The sequence below is a fragment of the Mesocricetus auratus genome, unplaced genomic scaffold (genome assembly GCF_017639785.1).
Source record: "Mesocricetus auratus isolate SY011 unplaced genomic scaffold, BCM_Maur_2.0 Super-Scaffold_100676, whole genome shotgun sequence".
In the NCBI taxonomy this organism is placed as follows: Eukaryota; Metazoa; Chordata; class Mammalia; order Rodentia; family Cricetidae; genus Mesocricetus; species Mesocricetus auratus.
Window position 1 is genome coordinate 181178272 of NW_024429266.1, and position 21818 is coordinate 181200089.

Consider the following 21818-nt stretch of genomic DNA (forward strand, 5'->3'; position numbering starts at 1 on the left):
GTCCTCTTCAAGAGCAACAAGTGCTATCAACTGCTGAGCTAATTCTCCAGCTCCAGAATATTTCTTATCTATCATGTCTAACTGGGGAAAGACAGAAATACCAAATAATCTCCACAGGATCTGCAGCGCTCCTTGCTGCTTCTTCTTCTTCTTGTTTTTGTTTTTTTGAGACAGGGCTTCTCTGTGGCTTTGGAGGCTGTCCTGGAACTTGCTCTTGTAGACCAAGCTGGCCTCGAACTCACAGAGATCCACCTGCCTCTGCCTCCCGAGTGCTGGGATTAAAGGCGTGCACCACCACCGCCCGGCTTACTCCTTGCTTCTATCAGAGGTCACAAAAGCTGTAGTTTGATTATAGCCTCTGATTAGCTCTGAGTCATCCCCCCCTGAGTGTCTGAGTGACAAGGCACTTTTCTGGGTATGACGGACGTGGCAAGGATAACGAGGCAGAGGGTCTAACTTCTAGGACTGACAGTATGAACGGGGAGTGAGGGGTGGGTTGAAATAATTATTGCCAGGTGAAGGGTGCTGCTCCCAAGGCTGAGAAAATTTACATGAGATCTGAAAGACTTTGTGGAGGAGGGGGGATTCCAATGTCCCTCCCCCCAAAAAAGGCAGATAGCAAGAGGTAATCTGGGAAGTGAGATTCCCTTTGCCTGTAGAAGTTCCAGCTTGGAAAGAAGAGCTGGGCTCATACCCTGTAGCCAAGGCCTTTCAAGAGGAGCAGGGACCTAACCTGAAGGGTGGGGGTCAGCAAGACCAGTTCAAAGAAAGAATGTGAAGGGGAACGCTGGGTAAACAGTGCAGTGGGTGGGGACTGAGTGTCCAGATGTCGTCTTCTTGGGCTGGAGGTGTGGCTTCGTGGTGCAGTGAGTGCCAGCCATGCCAAAGGCGGTAAATTTCATTCCTAGCACCAGGTGGCAGGAAAATGGCTATAATTAAAGAAATCATTTTCTCTTATTGTGCCTTTTCATTTGGGGAGAGGCTTGAGTGCTGAGCATACTTTTATAACAAAACAGTTACCACTTCAGAGCAGCTGCCTCTCACTCCTCAAAAAAGACAGGACAGAAAAGAATTGAGGGAAAATGTTCTGTCTAGATTTTATGGCCTCTTAGGGACTCAAACTACATCACTAGTTACAAGTTTTCAGTAAATTCTTTCCCCTTGCTTAGAGAGCCCTCTGTTTGCATGGAGAACACCACCCATTCCCTGGAACATGCAAGCAAACCAGAGATCCTCGCTCCTCTACACTCCCAGGAAAATGAAGGGAGGAGAGCATGACAGTCACCCGGCCTCGAGGGCCAGGTGTCCCTTGCCTCTCTGAGAATTTGTCTGTGTTCTCTGAAAACGGAACCCTGACTGTGAACACACACACAGGACAGGACAGCTGACTCCAGTCACCGCTTTTGACTGTATGCCTGGCATGACAAAGGCCCCTTTGAAAACTTGGGGTTAGGTCAGATGAAATGGCTCAAGGTACTTGTCACCAAGATTGGGGACCTGAGTTCAATCTCCAGTATCCGTACAGTGGAGGGAGAGAACTAACTCTCAGAAGTTGTCCTCTGGCTTCCTTCTATACACCACGGCACAGAAGCATAAACACATAGATACGCACAAAATAAATAAACAAAAATTTAACTTGGGGTTTAAAAGACACCATAGGTTTTATTCCTAGCATTGAAAACACAGGCAACATAAAGCAAGGACAACAACTTAATTAAAAAAAAAAAAAAAAAAGGCCGGGCGTTGGTGGCGCAGGCCTTTTATCCTAGCACTCAGGAGGCAGAGGCAGGTGGATCTCTGTGAGTTCCAGGCCAGCCTGGTATACAGAGCGAGTTCCAGGACAGCCTTCAAAACAATACAGAGAAACCCAGTCTCAAAAAACGAAACCAAACAAACAAACAAACAAAAAACCCACACCAATCTCACTTAGGGGAAGAAAAGCAGGGACCAGATGGGCTGAAGTTTACCACCCAAGCTCAAGCTTCTACAGGATTGGTCACTAAAGGGCACCATACAGAGTTACCTTCAGCCCCCAGGCCTGATGGGGTAATAGGGCAAGAGGTGGCTAGACTCTCCCAGCCAAGCTCCTCCTCCTGAATCTCCTTGCCAGTTCACCCCAGGGTGCTGTCCCAATATCTTCTGTGTGTGCTGAATCATGACACAGGGACCTAGGGTTTCACAAGACCATGCACCTTTGTCTCCTGCGCTGCGACGCTTGGCGACATTGGTTTCAAGCAGGACATTTGTGTGTTTGCCCACCCAGCATCCATCACACCCAGGAACAGGACCTGAAGGCAAGGTGGGCACACAGCTTAAGGTCCCGTTGTTCTCACTGGTGGCAGGTAGCCCCGCTAAAGGCACTCTGACCTCCCTTCCGGGAATTTGAGTGGGAAGCTGAGAGTCACAGAAGACAGGGTTGTTGTGGAATATGTAACTACATAAAGATGTGTTATGTTTGTTTATGCTGTGAATGTTACTTCAACTGTGTAAAGGTTGTCACATTGGTTTCTGCTACATTTATTTAATTATGAAAAGATGTGTTACTGTTTCATCTTGCCTGCCTAAGGCACCTGATTGGTCTAATAAAAAGCTGAACAGCCAATAGCTAGGCAGAAGAGGGATAGGTGGGGCTGGCCAGCAGAGAGAATAAGTAGGAGGAATCTAGACTCATGAGAAGACAGAAGAAAGAACTAGTCCATGGTGGGGGGGGGGTGCCTAGCCAGCCCACAGCCAAACAAACAAACATGTATAGGAAAGTAACATGTATAGAAACAAAGGTAAAAAGCCCAAAGGCAAAACAGACAAAGAGAAACATTAAAATAAGCCCCCCACATCATGATTTCCGAGCTGGTTGATGGCCTAAAAGGAAAAGCCTGGTACACCAGGGCAAGTTCTTCCAACCAAGAATTGCCGCGGGAGACAGCTGGTCACCTTCCCCACCTGGTTCTCATCCTTCCTGACACCTGGAAGCCACCTCATGAGCTCATTCCCAGCCTCTAACTCTCCTCACCCTTCCAGGAGTTAGCCCAAGAGTCTCTGTTGTTTACACCACAGGACTGCCCCATACTAACCTCACCTATATCATTGTCACACTTTTTGGTTATTGTTGTGCTCAAGTTGCAAAGTCCCCAGAGACCACCAGAAAGACAGACCCACTAAACTGCAAAAGCAAGGTGTAATGATTGTTCATCCACCCATGACAGGGACCCCCTGGAGTTTCTTTTGTGGCCAAACAGTTCCAGGAACCAAGTATCTAGGAGGCTATCCCTAGACTCCAGGAGGCTAGGATCTGGAGTTTCCTCGTGTCAGAGTTCTACATGTCTCTTCTGTAGCCTGTCATGGCTGCTAAAGCAGGGGGCTGAGTGACGGTCTGGTCCCTTTATTTCTGAATTATTAGAAGTGAAGCCTTTGAGTTTAATTTACCCCTTTCAGTTATAAAGTGCTATAAGGTAATTGAGCTACAGAGACACTAAGATATTTTCCCAAGGTCACTTCCCAAGGTCACACAACTAATGAGCATTGTGGTCAGAATTTGAACCCAAGGTTTGATATGAAGGCTTTATGGGAATAATGATTTGTTATACAACCAAGATGAGCTCAAATGTTTACCTCCCTACGTTCTTCATAAAAACCCTACTGACGTTATTGTGTCAGGATTGCAATGACTTTAAATAGAAACTGGAAACAGCAATGCTGCTGCCTCAAGTGCCTGGCCTAGGGTATTGTGGTGGTTTGAAAGAAAATGGCCCCCAAAGGGAGTAGCACTATTAGGAGGTGTGGCCTTGTTGGAGGAAGTGTGTCACTGTGGGGTTCGGGTGTTGAGGTTTCTTTTGCTCAAGCTTCCCTCGGGGTGACTGTCAGTCAAATTCCTGTTACCCCTCAGTCAAAGACTCTAAGCTCCAGCACCACATTTTCTCCCATGCTCCACGCCTTGATGATATTGGACTGAACCTCTGAAACTGTAAGTGAGCCCCCTTAATTAAATGTTTTTGCTTTGTTTTGTTTTTAAAGAGTTACTGTGGTCACGTGTCTCTTCATAGCAATAAGGACCTAACTAAGACAGGTACGCACTAGCATTAGTTTGGTTGACCTAAAAGGGCAAATTGCACCCACATAGTGAAGCAAACAGAATAAGTGATGCTGCTTCTATGTAGATCCCAATAGAATCTCAAAATCTCTGCCAAATCTCTAGCACACACAGAGGTCAAAGGACAACTTCCAGGAGCTGGTTCTCTCTTTCCACCACACAGGTCCAGGGATCAAACTCAGTTATCACACTTAGCATCAAGTGCGTTTACACAACGAGTCATCTGGATGGTCCCATATCGGGTTTTATTTTTATTTTATTTTTTTATTTTTATTTTTTTTGGTTTTTCTAGACAGGGTTTCTCTGTGGCTTTGGAGGCTGTCCCGGAACTCACTTTGTAGACCAGGCTGGCTTCGAACTCACAGAGATCCGCCTGCCTCTGCCTCCCGAGTTCTGGGATTAAAGGCGTGCGCCACCAACGCCCGGCTCCATATCGGGTTTTAAAACCTGGATATTTCTCAGTGTCTAGTCCACGGAATGCCTGCCAGGAAATTCAGATGCCCTTGGAGTTGGGGGAGCACTGGACTGGTGTAAACACAGACTCACTGGAAAGCTGCACTGCCTGCCTTTGGGGAAGGAATAGAGCCAGGCTGTCCGTCCCTCTTTGGGATGATGTAAATGAAGCACATATGGGAAAGAGGACTGGGGAGGGCGTGTCCACCTGCTACTTTGCATGTCAAAATGAAAAATAAATAGGGCACAGAGATATGCTCTATCTGAGGCTCAGCTGTGTAGCAAGCCACAGGTTAAGCAGAACCTGGGAACTCGGTGGCAGGCATTGGTGCAGAGACTGTAAAACCTGGAAAGAGAGAACAGGTTTCCCGGGTAGCTCTTACTCCCATTCCATCTTCTTCCTCCTCCCTCTGCCTTTCTCACTTGACTACAACACCATCATCCATGTTAGGATTTTTGAGGCAGGCTCTCCCAGAGCCATCGCCTTAACCCTGAGGTGTGAGCTACTTATATCTTTACTCACTGAGCATCTTGCTGGAGATTTATATATCTCTCAGTGAGTGAAGGTGCTTGCTGCCAAGCCTGACAACCTAATTTTAATCCTCAGGACCCACATGGTGGAAGGAGAGAACTAACTCCTAAAAGTTGACCTTTGACCTCCGCACAAGTACTGTGGACCAGGTGCATCCCTCCCTAAATAAAGCAAATGTCATGAAAACTATAAAAATATAGTGAAATGTTTTGGTTTTCCTTTCTGCATTATTCAAAATGTCTTGTGAAAAGTTTGTTCTAGTCTAGGAGTTGCTCAGCATAGAACCCATGGTCATAGCACATACAAATCCCTGGTTCAATTCTCAGCTCTTCTACAATAAATAACAAAATAAAAGGGTCGGTTCACTATCAGAAGACCAGTGCACAGAAGGGCATGGAGTGCTTATAACCAGCTCTCACATCAGCATACGCAGGACAGAGACCTCTCAGAACTGGGCATGCAGAAGGCCTGAGTCAGCCCGTGTCCATGGTAAAATGCTTGCGTAGCCTGCACATGGCCCGGGTTCAATTCCTAGCACTAAACCACTCCAAAATATATTTAATTCTACTTTCTGTCAGCTCTTCTGGAACCTGACTATCTTATTGTGATTCAGTCCTGACTTCCTTCAATGTTCACTGCAGGGAATGAGCATAACTATTGTTTGACTGTGACCCGTACAAAGAATTGAATCTCGCTGCCTGGGGGTGTGGCTTAGCAAGGGCAGGGCTCTGGATTTGGTCCCTAACTCCAAGAATAAATAAAACAAAAGCTTCGTGACTCAGTGTACAACAGACATACATATATACAAAGCCAACACACATTTCAGCCAACAAAACCTCTCCATCTGTGTGGCACATTTGGGGTTGTGACCCACAAAATTGATTTCCCAGCTCACCGATAAGCCACAATCCAGTTTGCTAAAGTATCAACTTGGGCTTTAATAAAGCACCCGAGACTCCTGAGGCCTCCCCCTCTGAGTTTAGGTAGCTCTTTCTGGGGGTGAGCTGGGTTACTGGACACTTCCAGCTGTGGAGTACGCTGTCATTTTCAGGGAGTAGTTCTTGGTGGTTGTGGTGGGAAGGCATGGTGTGAGGCGAGACCCAGATGTACTGTTCTGTTCTTGGTTAGCCGTCTAGAGGACAGGCAGCCTTTGTAGTGCTGGCATCCTGCCTTGTGAGGTGGGTCAACTCTGTGGTGACCAGTCAGAAACGGGTATTGGGGCTGGAGAGCAGAAGCCACCGTGAGTCACTGTCTGGCAGAACTTGTCCAAAGAGCACTGGTCAGTGAGGGAAGCTAAGAGCTGCCTAGGCAAAGGGTATCCACAGCCTTCCTGTGCTGAGCAAGTGCTGGGGAAACCCTGTAGAAGGCCCAGGGTAAGTGGAGGCGGTCTCCAGAGAACAGGGCAGCTCCACGAGGAGGCAACACAGTGTGTGTGTGTGAGAGAGAGATAGAGAGAGAGAAGGGGGGGAGGGAGGGAAGGAGGGAGAGAGAGAGGGAGGGAGGGGGGCAGAGAGAGGGAGAGAGAGAGAGGGAGGGAGGGAGAGAGGAGAGAGAGAGGGAGGGAGAGAGAGGGGGGAGAGGGAGGGAGGGAGGGAGAGAGAGAGGGGGAGGGAGGGAGAGAGAGCCTCTAAAGAGACAATAAGTAAAGGAAGGATGGAGATGTTGTAACTCTTTGGGGTTGCTTGGTAAATAAGCACAAGGAGAGGCTTGTCCCAGTCCCTAGCTGGGAATGCGGAGACAAAGTTATCTGGTACAATATGTGGGAGAGTCGTGGCCATTCTGTGTGGGTATCCTCCTGGCCCCCTCTCTCAGCCTGGCACAGGAGGCCTTGTGATCGCAGTTGGGTGGGTGGGCGCTCTTTATGTGGTCACTTAATTCTCCTTCCAATCTATGAAATGAATGACAGAGGCCAGGCTGTCAGTACAATAGGCAGGACTGTCATTTGCACCCATCCCCCCAAGAAGACGTTAGCCCTTTCTCCATCTAATCAAAATTAATGGGAAAGTCTTAGAAAGCACCAGGTCACACTTTGTAGTTTGTTTCAGTTTGGCTTCTGAGAATCTTACGTAGCCCAGGCTGGGCTAGAACCCACCATGCACTGGCGAACAGCCACTGACCTTCCTACTACTACCTCTTAAGTGCTGGGCTTCTAGGCAGGCTCCACTTGGTGCCCTGGCTTTGTAGACTGGTTACAGTTCTCACCGCACAGGCCTGGAGTCTGAGGTCTCACCTAATTGAGTGAGCACTGCAGGCTGTGGAGAAGTAGCTGTGTAGTCTCTGCCTGCTTCCCAGCATTTATGACTTATGAATATTCATGAGACAGCTTTAGAATGCAAAGTTTAGAAGAAGCTTTTTGCTTCCTGGTCTGCAAGAGTGTTTGTGAAGAGGATGTTACCCTGGTGTTCCAGTTCTCAGGGAAAGGACATTTGTAAGATTTCCCTTAGGTGTAGGAGGGCTTTAAAGCTGTAATCAGTTCAGTCTTGAAAAGGATTAGAACTATAATTTCTAGGTCGTTTTATTTGCTTTTTCCTTTGTTCAAATGGCTACCGTATTCCTGCCTTCTCTCTCTCTCTCTCTCTCTCTCTCTCTCTCTCTCTCTCTCTCTCTCTCTCTCTCTCTCTCTCTCTCTCTTTTGGTTTTTCGAGACAGGGTTTCTCTGTGGCTTTGGAGGCTGTCCTGGAACTCACTCTGTAGACCAGGCTGGTCTCGAACTCACAGAGATCCGCCTGCCTCTGCCTCCCAAGTGCTGGGATTAAAGGCGTGGGCTACCAACGCCCGGCTGCCTTCTCTCTCTTTCACTCTCCCTTCCGTCTTTGAAGTCTAACGTAGCCCAGGCTGGCCGCAAGCTTTCTATGCAGCTGAAGATGGCCTTCAACCCATCATCCTCTGGCATCTACCTCCCAAGTCCCAGAGCTACAGCCATAAATCACCACGCCCCACCCCCTGCTCTTTCCGATAGCCCATAGCTGTTCTCCTCGCAGTTGGAGAGCTGGGCAGTTACAGGTGTGACTCTGATAAGCATACAGACTTGGAATCCGTTTCTAAGACCCTTGCAGTTTTCCCTCTACAGTCCCTCAGAAGCCCGCGCTTCTTTTTCTCCTTGGTTTGGAATATAGGTGAGAAGGTTTTCAGAAGGAGCCCATTCTGAGAGAGGTGCGCCCTCCCTCCTTTGAAACATCCCTTTCACCTTCAGCTGCTCCAGGCAGTCAAAGGTGCTGCCAGCTCTCTTCCACACGGTGGCTAGTCACACATGACAATAACAATACACCCCCGTCCTCCAGCAGCCGCGCTTTTGAGAGGCTAAACCAGTGCCGAGTTCACCTGGAAATACGTCATCCTGATTAGAACGGCGGCGGGCAACCTCAGCGCTTTAGAATCACCTGGGAGCTAAGCCAGAATGTCTGGGGCAGGAAACCCCAGATGTTCCAACATGCAGCTAGGGCTGACAACTGCAGGGGCCTGCAAGTGCAGCCGTTGGTTTATCGTTCATTCCAACTAGGTTTCCCTATTTTCTCTCTTGTCTTCCCAGTACGGTAAACAGTAAACACTTCATCACAGCGCCAGGGCTGTAAGAAAAGACTGGGGGCTCGAGGAGGAAGGGTTGGCGGGGAAGGAAAAGACACTGATGGAAGCACTCAAAGTACTTTGCCCTGGAAACACGCACATTTGCTTCTGAAACGAATGCCGTGCTCTGGAAGTCTTTTTGCCCTTCCCTTGACTTCCAAGGGGACCAATATAACCATCCCTTTGTTAACGATCGACAGAGGCTGACTCGCCTTGGGTCCTCCGCAGCCAGGGGCACACATGCATGCCTACCGTGTGAGGATGGCACCTCTGGCCTGTTTACCGAGCTGTGCAGGCGAGCGTCGGCGCCCTCTACTGGACGGAAACAAACGTCCCTCTGAGTGTAATTATTGTCGCCTGTGGATGAGCTAATGGATTCACATTGAGCCTGTAGAAAGGACACGGTGTCGTGGGGATCCCAGGCAGCCCTCTGTCCTCTGACATCTGGCATACCGCCAGCTTGCTTAAGGATGTTATTTCTTTGATTGGGGGACTGAAAAATGAAGAAAATGGAACTGTATTGGCTGAGAAACTGAGAGCTGTGTTTCTCAGTCTTTGGGGCGTGTTATGGTGCATGGTATCAGCCGGTGGGGCGTTGTGCAGGAAAGGAGACACTGATACTGGAGTGTCGCTCCCACTGGTTAAGAGAACAAGGCATTTAAAAGCAGACAGATTTGTTCCAAGAATCTCATATATGTCAGAAAGGCAAGGAAAGGAAAGGCATAAACAATTGAAAGATGTGATTTTTTTTTTAAGGCGTCAAGACACAAAACCTTTTCCTTTAAGGGATTTGCTTACCCAGAAGGAGATTTGATGGTACTTACGGACTGGAGCTTCACTTCACATCTGCCTCGCCGGTGAGAGCTTGCCTCCCGAGGCTGACCGGTCCTCAGGACACAGGTGCAGCTGTTGTGGCGGCATGCATCCTATGTGTGGCGACTCCACCTTCCGGCTACAATCCCAGCAAAGGGTCTCCTCCGGAGGCCCCAAGGCACACTTCTTTCATCCTTGTGCCTTCCCTCGTTCTCTCGGAGTCCAGAGCAGCGAGGAAGGAATGAAGAACCTGGGTCTGCCACCGTCTGTCGGTCCTCACCGCTGCATCTCAGCTAAGGCTGCAGAAGTCAGTGCAGTAGCGGAACTGGCTAGGGCTCCTCGCGGTTGCCACGGCAACCAGGAGCAGGCGCCTGCCCTGGTGGCTGAGGAAGGCTGTGGAGAAAAGGTAACGGATAAGCGATGACGCGTTGGCCTCTCTCTTGGGCGTCGGTTGAGCCTCAAGTGACCCAAATGAAATGAAGTCCCAGATAACCCGTTCTTTAGACCCAAATCACACCACCGCTGTTCTTTTTTCTCTCCCCTTCTCCCTCCCCAGTCTACACACATAGGAGCATCTTAAGGATTAGAAATTCCAGCACTATGCAAGGCTTCCTGCCCCAGAGGATCCTGCTGCACACAGAGTGTTTGCTAGGCTCGCTCTTGAAAACAGAACTCCCCGCGGGGACAGCTGCGGGTGAGCTGGAAGAGCTAGCGAAGGGACCAAGCAAAGCATGATGATGAGTGGGTCACAACTGCCTCTCTGAGCTATAAGATGAAAGACACAAAGATGTCTTAGAAAGGCTTATCAAACTAGGTTGTTCTTGTTACTATTATGATCATGATGGTGGTGAATGCCGGCTACGATCCCCAAATACGCAGTCCCAAAGGCCATAATCCTAAGTGATAAAGTATCTCTAAATTCTAAAACCCTGAAAGATTAACACCTTAACAATGTAATTATTCTGGAAAATAATTCAATTTCTTTTTCTTCTTTTGTTTTAAAAGGCAAGGGTCTCATCAAATACACAAGACTGACCTTGAACTTGCTGTGTATTAATAGTTAAGGTGACTTTGAACTCTTGACCCTCAAACAAACAAAAGCAACAATAAAATAGTAGGGAGAAAAATTTAAGTGAGGAACTTGGGGATGTGACTCAGTTGGTGGAGTGCTTACCTAATATGTATAAAGTCCTAGCTTTCTTTTTTTTTTTTTTTTTTTTTTTTTTGGTTTTTCGAGACAGGGTTTCTCTGTGGCTTTGGAGGCTGTCCTGGAACTGGCTTGGTAGTCCAGGCTGGTCTCAAACTCACAGAGATCCGCCTGCCTCTGCCTCCCGAGTGCTGGGATTAAAGGCGTGCGCCACCAACACCCAGCCTAAGGTCCTAGATTCTATATCCAACAATGCAGAACTGTTTACTAAAAAACAAATTGGATGAATAAAAAAGTGTACTTCAAGAATAGATCAAACCTGTTACAGTGGCTCATGCCTTTAATGCCAGCACTTGGGAGACAGAAGCAGGTGGTTCTCTGTGAGTTTGAGGACATCCTGGTCTACATAGTGAATCCCAGGACTGCCAGAGCTATACAGTGAGGCCCTGTCTCCAAAAAACCAAATAAATAAATAGTAGATCAAAGGACTGAAGCAAAGGCTCAGTGGTTAAGAGTGCTGACTGCTCTTCCAGAGGAGCTAAGTTTGATCCTAGCACCTACATTGTGGCAAATAACCATCTGTAATTCTAGTTCCAGGGGATCCAATGCCCACTTCTAACATCCATGGACAATGGCATGCACATAGTGCAGAGACATACACGCGGGTGAAACACCCACACATATAAAAACAAATCTAAAGCAAAACTAAAACAAAAGGAGAGACTAGATCAAGGGGCTGGTGAGGATTCAGGAAGGAAAGGCACTTGCTGCCAAGACTGACAACCTGAGTCTGATTTCCAGGGCCCACAGGGTAAAAGAAAGGACTGGAGCCCCAAGTCCTCTGACACGCTCCCCACAAAAAAAAAAAAAAAACGATTAAACATAGATCAAAGACAATTTCAGGAAAACAGTCCACACAAGCTGGCTCGATTCCAGAATCATTAACTCTATAGACATGCATTGTGGTGATGCACAGATCTCCTAGGACAATCCATTCCCATCCATTTTCCATGTGGCATGGCTCTTTTGAAAGTTCCTCTATGATCTTTCTACACACTGATGGGAGCGTTCGCCATTGGATGCTCCTATCTCCAGGGCCCTTTTCTGTGTTGTTTTGGGCATTTGGCATCCATTCCACATGCTCTCCTATGCAGACCACAGATCTGGCAGAAGCAAAGCTGGTGATTGAACAGCAACAGCACTGCCTAAGTGGCTTCTTGTCCTACTGTGCACATAATTATTTTCCAACTAGTTAGGCATTGGCTGACTCCTTCAGGCTATTGCAGCTTTTAATTCATTAAAAGCTCCTGGAATTTAATCAGCTGGATGGAATGCCAATGGAGATAAATTATCCTCTTTTCTCTTTTCTTTTCTTTCCTTTTCTGAGACAGGGTCTCTTTATATAGCCCTGGCTGTCCCGGAGTTCACTCTGTAGACCAGGCTGGACTCTGAATTCACAGAGATCTGCCTGCCTTGGCCTCCTGAATGCTGGGATTAAAGGTGTGAGCCACCATGCCTGGATTATTATTTTTTCCTATTCTTTTAAAGCAGAGTCTGTGTAGCCCACACTGATATCAAACTTAAGCTTTCTTGCCTCTGCCTCCTGAGTGCTGGGCAAACGAAGCTTCTTTACATGAGGTTTTCACAGCTCTTTCCTCAACCATCTGACTCTCCACCAAATGCATTGGGATGAATGGGACGAAAATAAACTTTATTGATAATACCTTGAAATCCATTTACCAAATACTTGCTCATACCTAATCCCAAACCATTCATTATGGTTTGGAGATTTATTTGAAATGTTCCCTTTCTTTTTTTCTGTAAAATTCACCAAACCAGGCGGTGGTGGCGCATACCTTTGATGCCAGCACTAGGGAGGCAGAGGCAGGCAGATCTCTGTGAGTTTGAGGCCAGCCTGGGCTACAGAGCGAGTTCCAGGACAGGCTCCAAATCTACAGAGAAACACTGTCTCAAAAAAAAAAAACAACAACAAATTACCAAACCTTCAAACTCAAATTTATAAAGTGATTTGCTATATAGTCATTAATATATAACTGAATATAAGTAAATTTCAGATCTGTGGGTCATGTATACATTATTTATATTGGATAAAAACAGTGGAGACAATTTTGGCCAAAGTGAAGCATGAGCTAGTTCTTCTATGTAAATTGGTTGGAAAATGTAAGAGGCCTTTCTGCTTTGCCAGTCAAATTCATGACTGAGAGCAGTTCACCATTGACTGAGAGTCTGTGCAAAGGTAGCCCTGTGTCAGCTGCCCACCAACCCGCCCTGGGTATCAAATTCTTCTTATTCTTTCTTTCTCTTTTTTAGTTTTTCAAGACTGTGTGGCCCTGGTTGTCCTGTGTAGCTCTACAGACCAGGCTGAACTTGAACTCACAAAAGATCTACCTGTCTCTGCCTCCCAAGTGCTGAGACTAAAGAAGTGTGCCACCACCGACCAATTCTTAGTCTCTTATGAGCAGCATTTTTATCCTTTTCTTTTTTCTTGAGGCAGGGCTCTTGAAGCTGATCGGCAAACTCACCATCCTCCTGCCTCAGCCTCCTGAATGCTGAGATTGTGTGTCACCTCAACCAGCTAAGGGACGATGTTTGGAAGGTAGCATGGTATTGTGAGAAAGGGCAGAAAATAGTAAGAAAGTAAGTAGCTTGACAATTGTCTTGTATATAACGGAGAATACATTGATGCAGTCTCAGAATCCAGCTTGCTACACTCCTAATATAGCTCTCCTTTTCCACAGGAATTGTTTTGACTTGACTTTCAGAATTTCAGTGTTTGGGATTCTAGTCTCTCTCTCTCTCTCTCTCTCTCTCTCTCTCTCTCTCTCTCTCTCTCTCTCTCTCTCTCTCTCTTTCTCTCTTCTTCTTCCTCCTCCTCTTCTTCTTCCTCTTCTTTTTGTTGTTTGCTTTATGTTTTTGTTTTGAGTCTAATTATTTAGCCCTGACTGGCCTAGAACTCGCTCTGTAGAGCAGGCTGGCCTGGAACTCAGCGGTCTGTCTGCCTCTGCCTCTAGCGCTGGCATTAGAGATGTGCACTACCAGAAGTTGGTTTTGAGACAGGGTCGAGTTGGCTTTGAATCGCTGATCTTCCTGCCTCTACTACCCAGGTCCTAGGATTACATATACCTAGGATGTCATTTCAGAAATTTTTATCTTTGGGAATTTCAACTTTTAGGGTTTGGTACGCAGGATCTATCTCCTCTTGAGACCTCGATGAGCACCTGGATGAAGTGACAGCGACCGTGGATGTTGGCCCCTGGCTCCCTGCAGGGGGTTATAGTTGAAGAGCTCCTTCTAGGGTGAATTCAGCTCATGTACCTCTCTCCCAACTCTGGGAGCTTGCCTTGGTGCTGGAGCCTAAGTAGGCCCCTTCAAGCTCCCAAACAACTCCCTGAACTGTCATAGCTCATAGAACCTGAGAGAATCTGCAAACACTGAAGTAGATTACATGGAAGATGGGACAGATTTAGACACATTCCTATGAGCGTGTGCTTATTTCATACAGTTGTGACATTGTAGTCAGAGAGAAGAGGAGCCGGCTTTGTTTGTAAGGTCACTGACTTCAGTACTGCGTCCAGCAGAGGCTCCGCTGGAGCTAGCAGATGGTTCAGCAGAACTTTCAGAAGAGGACTGACCCTTGACCCATGAGTCAGTGAGAAAGACAATCTTCTCGTACCCACTGTGTGTTTCTATCTTCTCATAGAGTTCCCTGCCTTTCCATGGATGCCAGTGTGACTTTGGCATTGACAGGATTGGCGCCATGGTTCGGCAGACCACCACTCTGCATCCGAGTCTGCGTTCCCTGGGAGTGAGCAGGTGCTCAGCTCTAGGTCTGGAGTGAGGAAAGGGAACCGCTTTAACTACTGTCTGACAATGCGTCCCTGGATTTTCTTGGTTCTGCCACTTAATCCCCTTGTCAGCCTATAAAAATTTACATTTACTAATTTGCAGATTAAAGGCCTAAGAGCACAAACAAGAAGTGACTTGCTTGTGAGTGAATCACTTTTATACAGCAGGGTAAGTGATAATCTTAGAATTCCTAACCACATCAATTGCATACCACCTGGAGGTGCCCAGTGAGCCATCAGGGGCTCTAGAGTATGCTGGGGGAAATTCCCTGGAACACCTAGATCATTTCTCTCCCTTTCCTTATGAATTTCATCTATTTACTTTTTTCAATTAAATTTGAGTCGAGAGTGGTGCCACATGCCTTTAATCTCAGCACCTGGGAGCCCAGGGTCAGTCTGGTCTACATAGCTAGTTCCAGGCCAATGAGGAATACTGTCTCCCCCTAAAAAATTAAATGTGTATCTAAGAAAATTTGGGAGATATAGAGAAATGGTTGGGCATGCCAGGGCACACCTGTAATCCCAGCACTTGGGAGGTAGAAGCAGGGAAATCAGAAGTTCAAAGCTATCATCAGCTACATAGCTAGTGAGTTTAAGGCTAGCCCAAGCTTCATAAATCCCTGTCTTTAAAGAAAAGAAAAAAGGAAAGAAAAAGTGTTTTGAAGGAGGGGAAGCTGGGAATGGTCACACGCATCAGTGTCCTAACACTCAGGAGGCAGCAGCAGAACCATCACAACAAAGTCCAGGTCAGCCTGGTCCACATAGGAATATCAGGATAACCATCACTACATAGTGGGATGGGGGAAGGTTGTTCATAATCCTTCTATCCAGAGAAAGCCAAAATTGATATTCAGTTCTCCTAAAAAATAACATTTTCTCTGGTCATATCTCTAGCTTTCTATATTTGAACTAAATTGTCATAAGAGTATATATTTTAATATATGTGAATGCACACACACACACACACACACACACAAAACCATATCTTGGTTTTAATTTAAAATACCTGTAGAAAAAAAGTCCCTGTCTTTGAAGATTCTTTTGTTTCTATGTTTATTTATTTATTTGTTTATTTATTTTTGAGACAGAGTTTCTCTGTGTAGCTCTGGCAGTACTGGAAATCACTTTGTAGACTAGGCAGTCTCAAACTCAGAGATCTACCTACCTTTTCTTCCCAAGTGCTAGGAGGAAATGTGTGCACCACCATTACCCGGCTTCTTTAACAATTCTTTTTACTGGGCAGTAGTGGCGCACACCTTTAATCCCAGCACTCGGGAGGCAGAGGCAGGCGGATCTCTGAGTTTGAGACCCGTGTGGTGTACAAGAGCTAGTTCCAGGACAGCCTCCAAAGCTGCAGAGAAACCCTGTCCCGAAAAACAAAAACAAAAAAAATTAAAAATTCTTTTTGAACATTATTTTATCTATTGAAGATTTATTTTTGTCATTCTAAAATAGTGTATTTGTGGGAGAACATGTACACAGTGGTGCAGGTGCCTGCAGACGCCAGAATGTCAGATCCCCTGGAGCTGGAGCTACAGTCATTTGCAAGCTGCCCCATATGGGTGCTCAGAACTGAACTCTGCAAGAGCAGTATGTGCTCCTAACTGCTAAAGCATCTCTGTAGCACCTATCTCAGTTATTTTATATGTTATTTTTTATTCATTTGGGATAGAACCCAGGTCCTGTGCAAGCTGAGCATGATTCACCTCTAAGTACTGGACCCAATCAAGCTATTATTTTCTATCATATGTATATATTTATGTCTTTATATATACATATATTTTACATATACACATATTTTATTTTATATATTATATATACATCATATTTTACATGTCACATTTTATATGAGGCAGAACAGAAAGACCGAGAAAATGATGGGGGCATGGCAGGGGAAGGAGCCCCTCATCTTGGAATCTGACTGATTTCTTGCCAGCTGAGAATCAAGAGTTCTGGTGCAATTAACATCGCTATGAAGGTCACAACAGAGATGTTGTAACATTTCTCTCACAATGACAACGAACCAAGCTGAGTACTAAACACATATGATTTTAGATTAGCTCTGTCTCAGTTACTTTCCAGTTGCTGTGATAAAACATCATGACCAGGGCAGCTTATAGAGGAAGGAATTTAAATTTGATTCCAGGAGGATATGAGGCAGTCATAGCATGGAATCATGGCAGGGGGCATGTATCAGGAGCAGCTGAGAGGTTACATCTCAAACCTCAATCAGGACGCAGACAAAGTCACCTGAAAGCTCAAAGCCCGCTCCCAGTGACACACTTCCTCCGGGAAGGCCATACCTCCTAAACCTATCCAAAGAGTACCACCTACTGAGGACAAGTATTCCAATGCCAGAGCCTATGGGGGACATCCTCATTCAGACCTCCACAGGCCTCATCCCTTTTCCCAGACCTCCTCCAAAAATCACAAACAAGACTATGAACTTGGGCTGCCGTGTAGATGCCTCAGCTGCCAGCATTCCTGTGGTCTGGATTTTTGCTTTCTCCATCACTATCTTGCCCCTTGGGAGACTATCATTTCACTTGGACACAATAGCGTCAAAACCCACCCAAAACTGATGGATGACTAAGGGAAACACAGTGAAGTGTGACTGTCTCAGAGAAATCCACGCCAGGGCTCTGGTGCTTTCTTCCCTAGAATCTCTTTATTTCTCTCAACTCTTGTGTTTAAAGTCTACATAAACCCTAACTCTGCCTCACACTGGCATTTTCTGACTGGTTGCTGCTGCTGTCCCTAAAATATAAAGGAACTCCTTAAGCTTTCAGGTGGAATTACGTCTTATATTTCTGTCTCTGTCACGGTTGACTCTCCCTCTCCCCTCACATATATGTATAATTTCTCTTCTATTACATATTTATTCCCAATTTTTACTGATGGAAGATAAACAGGAATACCCTTTTCCACCCCCCACTCCCCATTAATTCTTGACCATGTTTGTGTGCATTTCTTTGTGATGGAATCCTAGAAGAGTACTAGGTCAAAGAGAATAAACTTTTTCTGGGGACAGGATCTCTAGCCCAGGCTGTCCTTGAACTCCCTGAGGATAACCTTGAGCATTTCTGTTTTGGATGCTTCCACCTCCTAAATTGTGTGATTCCTGGTATGTGGCACCATGCTGGTTTATGTGGTATCAGGGTAGACTTTAGGAGCTGTTGGGGATAGGAGCTGAGCTCGAACTCCAACCAAAACCATTATTTAAAGCAGTATGTAATATTGTCCTGGCTAGTTTTATGTCAAGTTGATACAAGCTAAAGTCATCTGAGAGGAGGGAACCTCAATTAAGAAAATGCCTCCATAAGATCAGGCTGTAGCCTGGACTACCGAGCGAGTTCCAGGACAGCCTCCAAAGCCACAGAGAAACCCTGTCTCGAAAAACCAAAAAAAAAAAAAAAAAAAAAAAAAAAAGATCAGGCTGTAGGCAAGTGTGTAGGGCATTTTCTTAATTAGTGATTGATGGGGGATGGCCCAGATTATTATGAGTGGGACCACCCCTGGGCTGGTGGATCATCAGTTCTATAAGAAAGCAGACTGAGCAAGCCATGGGAGCAGCAAGTAAGCAGCATCCCTCCATGGCCCCTGCATCAGCTCCTGCCTCCAGGTTCCTGCCCTATTTGAGTTCCTGTTCTCACTTCCTTCAGTGATGAACAGTGATAAGAAAGTGTAAGCCTAATAAACCCTTCCCTCCCCAAGTAGCTTGGGTCATGGTGTTTCATCATAACAATAGAAACCCTAACCAAGGCAAAAACATAACCGACGTGATAATTCATAATTTATATTTCATATGCATTTTCTATTATATGAGACAGGATAGAAAGGGCACATTATTAGGCAAACTGAGTTGCATACCCTCTCTCCTCTGTTTTTAAGACAGGGTCTTACTACGTAATCCAGGTTGACCTTCAAATCAAGATCCTTCTGCTTGAAGATCAGGTGTGATAGTTCACACTCCAATACTTGGAAGGCAGAAACAGGCAGATCTCTGAGTTCAAGGACAACCTGGGCTACATAGCAAGTTCCAGGCCTGCCAGGGCTACATATAAGACCATCCCTTTAAAAGAAAATCCCTTGGCCAGGCAGTGGCAATGCATATCTTTAATCCCAGAGGAGGCAGGAGCAGGTGTATCTCTGTGAGTTCGAGGCAAGCCTGGTCTAGAGAGAGTTCCAGGACAGCTAGGGCTACACAGAGAACCCTGTCTTGAAAACCAAACAAATGAAATCCCTCTTTTTTTCAGGCTCCCCAGTAGTGGGATTGCAGGCGGGCACTGCTGCACCCAATAGGCTTTTGGAGACCTCTGTGCTGTCTAGCCCTTCTCTCTGTCACTTTCTACCCAATTCCACAACTGCACAGCCAGTCTCCTAAGTTTAGAATGGAATACCCACATTGTATCTTGCAAACCCTCTCAAATACAAGGACTTGTTTGTAGGTTTGTTGTTGGTTTATTCAGAAAAACTCAGTGTTTCCTTTTCATTTAAATATCCTCAGTAAGTAAGAAGTAGAACAGGTTTAGGGAGGGAACATTTGAGGAAGTGGTGAGCTTTTCCAGGTCCCATAATTAAAGCAGGGAGGCTGGATCTTGTCATTTTTTCCACATTGACTGAAGGGATAGCTTTAACCCATCACTTGAGGCTACGGATTATATTGCTAAGCTCTTGGTTATCCCTTGATATTAAACTCTGTGTGTGTGTGTGTGTGTGTATGTGTGTGTGTGTCTGTGTCTCTGTCTGTCTGTTTCTCTCTGTGTGTGTCTGTGTGTGTATGTAAATTGAACCCAGGGCCTCATTCAAGCTAAGCACTGAGCCCAGACTCTACCCTGAGAATAACTTCAGCCATCCACGTTCTTATTTCAGTGTGTACCTGATTTGCTGCTGTCAGGGAAAGCTGGGCTCAGTTGGGAGGATGAGAAGAGCTACTAGACAAAACCACTTTCTAGGGTAAGAGGCAGAGTGATATCCCTGACTATCTGCCGAAGTAAAAGGTAGCACGAGCTGGCATCCCAGTCCCCTGGGAGGAAAAGGTGGTAAGCAAAGAGGCACACAGGCCAGGCCAGAGGTAGATGCCGCCTTGGTCCTGCACAGCATCAAGCTCTCCAAGCAATCACTAGTTCTCCAGAAGAAGGGACATGGAGAAAGGGAGTGTGACATGGAGAAGAAAAAAACTATTTCTTTTCAATTTTCAAAATCGGCTTCTAAAAACTAGGGCAGGCCCAAAGGGGAAATCATTGTGCAAACACTATATTTACTGAGCTGCATTCCCTACCTCCCCCTTTTTTGAGACAGGGTCTGGTCTCACTGTGTAGGCCAGGTTGGCCTCTTGAAAGGGCTGAAGGCTCTTGCAAAATTGCTAGGAGTTAATGTGACATAGTGACATAACTTTCATAAATTCTCTTATGAATCAAGTTCTGAATGTTCAATATAAGGTTAAGAACACCAAAAAAGAAGAATGGCAAGACCAGGCAGTGGTGGCACATGCCTTTAATCCCACTATGGAGGCAGAGGCAGGAGGATCTCTATGAGTTCAAGGCCAGCCTGGTCTACAGAGTGAGTTCCAGGACAGCCAGGGCTACACAGAGAAACCTTGTCTTGAAAAACCAGAAAAAGAAAAAAGAAACAAAAACAAAACTAATGTCAGGCAGAATAACAGACTAAATTTAGGAACTAAATTTATCACAATGGAATGGGCAAACTGTAAATTTTTATGATTTTTTTCTCCCACAGACTAGAGCTATGTAAAAAATTAATGTTTAATTACAGAAATATCTGCTATGGTGTTTTCAGAGTTTAATTTCCTTAAAAGAATGCCTGGGGGCTGGATATATAGTTTGCTGATAGAGTGATTACCTGATTTCAATATCCAGGGCACAAAAATCTATGTATTAAAATTTTTATTTATTGGGCTGCAGAATTGGCTCAGTGTTTAAAAGCACTTATTGCTCTTGCAGAGGACTTGGGTCTAGTTCCTGGCACATGGTGGCTCACAAATATCTGAACTGCAGCCCAGGGGATCTGATACCCTCCTCTGACTTCAACGGGCACCAGGTACACATGTGGTGTACAAACACACATGCAGGCAGAACACTCAAACACACAAAAATAATAAGACAAACAAATATTTTTGGTGATATGTAATTTATGATTTATTAAAATTTGCCTGAGGATCCAGAAAGCAAAGTCAGCCTCAAGCTATAGGGATCAGGCAGTGGTGGTACACACCTTTAATCCCAGGACTCAGGATTAAGAGGTAGACAGATATCTCTGAGTTCAAGGTCACCCGGCCTATGCAAGAGTGGAGAGTAACAGAGCTCATGCCTTTCATCCCAGCACTGGGATCACACACCTTTAACCCAAGCATTAAGGAGGTGTATAAGACAGGAACAGGGTCTCAGAGCTGGCATTCATTCTCCAGCCACATTGAGGATAGACAGACAATCAGTCTCAGGATTCACCAGCCTCCTTGAGGAGAGCACAGCAGTCTGGGACTTCAGTCTGAGGTTTGGTGGAGCCAGGATCGCCTTTCAGTCTGAGCTAGAGGTAAGAGCTAGTGGCTGGTTGCTTTGCTTTTCTGATCTTCAGCTTGAAGCTTGAACCCTAATATCTGCCTCTGGGTATTTTATTTTTTTTGTGCTACAAATATTAAAAAATCATAACCCCACCGGGAGGTGGTGGCGCACGCCTTTAATCCCAGCACTCGGGAGGCAGAGGCAGGCGGATCTCTGTGAGTTCGAGGCCAGGCTGGACCGACAGCCTCCAAAACAATACAGAGAAACCCTGTCTCAAAAAACCAAAAAAAAAAAAAAATCATAACCCCCCCCCACCCAGTGTGTGTGTGTGTGTGTGTGTGTGTGTGTGTGTGTGTGTGTGTAGATGTCAGAGGACAACTTCCAAAGTTTTCCATCATGGTTTCCACAAACTGATTTTAGGTCATCAGGTATTTTCAGCAAGCTCTTTTACCCACTGAGCCAACTTACCAGCCCTGGGGCATCAAATGCAAATCTAAGTTAGTCAGTCTAGACAAAGAGAGAAATGTGATGTTGGGTTCTTATTTGCTCACGAAGGATTACAAGAGTGTAGGAAGACTACACCTGTACACGGGGCTGACCTTTCCTCCCCACAGAACAACTCCTTTCTTCATTGTCAACTCCAACAACACCAGACTGTTTATCCACAGTAGGCATTCAATGTCTTAGGTGTTCATTGTGTTTTTGAGTAAGCAGACATTCTCAAAAGTAGACTCAAAAGGTTTCAACACCCCCCCACCCCACCCCCACCCCCGCCCTGCACTCACAGCCCTGTCTTCTTTTCTCATGGCTAAGAAGTGGGTTCTGGTAGAAGGAA

General features: G+C 45.9%; 1 long non-coding RNA gene across 1 annotated transcript; it reads right to left on the reverse strand.

Moving 5' to 3' along the window:
- Positions 1 to 6628: 6628 nt before the first annotated feature.
- LOC121136702 lies at positions 6629 to 9562 on the reverse strand. The gene is made up of 4 exons (XR_005873758.1): positions 9461 to 9562; positions 8889 to 9024; positions 8260 to 8393; positions 6629 to 6960 (listed from the first exon to the last, which is right to left on the reverse strand). It is a non-coding gene; the product is annotated as an uncharacterized LOC121136702 (long non-coding RNA).
- Positions 9563 to 21818: the final 12256 nt, after the last annotated feature.